The sequence below is a fragment of the Onychomys torridus genome, chromosome 8 (genome assembly GCF_903995425.1).
Source record: "Onychomys torridus chromosome 8, mOncTor1.1, whole genome shotgun sequence".
Classification (NCBI taxonomy): domain Eukaryota; kingdom Metazoa; phylum Chordata; class Mammalia; order Rodentia; family Cricetidae; genus Onychomys; species Onychomys torridus.
Genome location: NC_050450.1, coordinates 57153509 through 57156565, shown reverse-complemented (window position 1 = coordinate 57156565; position 3057 = coordinate 57153509).

Here is a 3057-nt window from a genome sequence, read left to right as displayed (position 1 = left end):
TTCATATGTGTGAACTTACTTCTCTTTGAGGTAGTTTGTTATTGTTCCCCCAAGAGGAGGGACCCAGCATGAAGGACAATCAGAATAGTTTCTAGTGGGCTCTGGAACATCTGGAAGACAGATGTGGAATTTACAGATGCTGTAAATTCTTCTTTCTCCCCTGTGCACATCTCTGCAGAATCATTTATTATTTTATTTTGATGCAGGGTTTCTGTGTGTGGTCTTGGCTGTCCTGAAATTCACTCTGTAGACCAGGCTGGCCTTGAACTAAGAGATCTGCCTGCCTCTGCCTCCTGAGTGCTGGGATTAAAGGCCTGTGCCAACACACTTGGCTTGCAGAATCATTTATTCATCTTTGGTTTTGCTCTAGAGACCTGTTGTTCCCACGATGATCAATCACTTCCTGGAATGCACTGGCCTGTGCCAAGAATGCATGATTTTATATCTTAAGGTGTACATGAGAGGCAAACTCAAGCCAAGATCCAGGCAGTTCTGACCCACATTTAAAATATTTCAAGCAGATCACACAGTTCTTCCTGCATATCACTATGAGAATAGTTTCTTGAGTTAAGAGGTTGGGAGCTACTGAATGTGGGTGCTGGGAACTGAACTCAGGTCCTCTGCAAGAGCAGTATATATATGCTCTTTAACTGCTGAGCCAACTCTTCAGCCTCCAATGCGGTTGTGTTTTTAAGTTTTTATTTATTTATTTTTAAAATTTTTGTTTTGTTTTTTTCGAGACAGGGTTTCTCTGTAGCTTTGGAGCCTGTCCTGGACTAGCTCTGTAGACCAGGCTGACCTCAAACTCAGAGATCCACCTGCCTCTGCCTCCTGATTGCTGGGATTAACAGGCATGCACCACCACCACCTGGCAAGTTTTTATTTATTTGTTTGTTTATTTATCCTGGCATGATCAGACACCTGAAAGGCCTGGGAATTGAACCCGGGGCCTCTGGAACATCAATCAGTGCTCTTAACTGCTGAGCCATCTCTCTCTTCTCAATGAGTTTTCAGCTAAGTTTTTATTTTTATACATGAGTATTTTGCCTGCATGTATGTAAGTGCACTATGTCCCCACAGAGGCCAGAGGATGGCATCAGGACCCCTGAGAAACTGGAGTTCAGACAGTTGTGAGCTGTCAAGTGATGTTGGGAACTGAAGCTGGGTCCTCTGCAAAGAAATGTTCCCAAGTGCTGAATCATCTCTCTAGTCCCCACGTCCAACTTTTCACAAGTGTGTTGGGGACTTGAACTCAGGTCCAAACGCTTACATTGCAAGCACCTTACTTTAACTGAGCCCAGCCCCAGGGTTTTAAATTAAGTACTTTACTTACAACTGATGCCCAGCCCCAGGGTTTTAAATTAAGTGTGTTTTCTTAAGGTTTTCGTTTTTTGAGACAGGATTTCTCTATGCAATACCTCTGGCAGCCCTGGGACTCACTCTGTAGACCAGGCTTGCCTTGAGCTCACAGAGCTCCACCAGTGCTGGGATTAAAGGTGTACACCACCATTGCCTGGTCCTGTTTTCTTATGCTCTGGGAAGTCAGCTTTTCTGAGTTATCTATCTGTGCTGGTGGGGTCGGCGATCAAAGAACTGGTTCTCAAGTCCCTTCCTCCCTCCTCCCCATTTTTGGCTTTGACTCTTCCTGTCTTGGAATGTTATTCCACAGAGCTTCCAAGTCAGCCACTTTCTGAAGCTCTAACAACTCCAGCTCACCACCACCTCTCCTTCACTGAACAGCCTGCACCACTTGTCGAAGCCCTCTGGTTTTACATTCTCAACTGGCTGAGGAGTCTCTCTATCTGCACCCCCTCATGGCTAGGGTGCTGAGTACAAAAGGTGTTCAAGTCATGGTCAAAGGCATAGCTAAAGCATTTGGTAATGACGCAGCACACCCATGTCTACATTTGAGAATCCACTGCTTACTGGGGTGAAGCTACTGACGCTTGTGCTCTTACAAAAACGTAAAATACAACCAGGCATGGAGACCTGAGTCTGAGGTCAGCCTGAGTAGTTAGTACCAGGACAGCCAGAGCTACATAGTAAGACCCTGTTTCAAACTGAGGAAATGCTAGCAATTCTTCACAACCAGGTTTTGATAAAGCACTTAATGCAGCATCCTGCAAAGAAAGCCAACTTATTCCTGAGGTTTAGGTATGGTCTCAACTACCCTCTGCAGCCTGTTTATTCCAGAGTGGGTTTGGGCTATCTCCTTATGCTAACCCACCTGTCCCAGGGTTCCAGGCTACCAGATTTACTTTTGGTTTTTCAAGACAGGGTTTCTCTAACAGCCCTAGCTGTCCTCGAACTTGCTCTGTAGACTAGGCTGTCCTCAAACTCAAGAGACCTGCCTACCTCTGCCTCCCCAGGGCTGGGATTTAAAGGTGTAGGTCACCATGCCTGGTCAAGGCTGCCAGCTTTCAAATGCTGGCAAAACAGCAGGACTTGGGAATTGGACACACAGCCATCTCACTGCTGGACCCTGCCCACCTCTGCTGCAGCTATGGACATCAGTGTACTTAATGTTCCAGTCACTATTCCTCAAGATGCCTGGCACAAACTCTCCAGACTTGGTTCAAGAACCATGATTTGGGAGCTGGAGGACATCTTGCTAATATGACCCAGGCTAACCTCAAAATCCTTTTGCCTCCAGCTCAGCTGGAATTTCTGATGTACCCTGTTTGCTATTTAGACATTGTTATTTCATACCACAACCCACACGTTAGCTAGGTCATCTAACAGCACAGATGCAACACTACTTCAGGAAAACGATCATTTCTCACTGTAGTGAGCTCACAGCAGCCACTGTCTAAAGCTAGACTTTCTATCCAGTTGCAAATGTTTCTCCAAGCCAGGAGAAAAGGCTTAATGGTTAGAGTGCCAGCTGCTCCTCCAGAGGACGTTCCATTCTGGGCACTCACATTTGGCTAAAGAGGATCTGATGCCCTCTTCTGGCCACCAAGGCAAGCGGTGCGCATACATGCACAGACAAGAGCCACAAGGGTACATCTTGGTTTTTTCCTCCAGTGAATTTCAAGTAGTTTAGGCCTGCGAGAG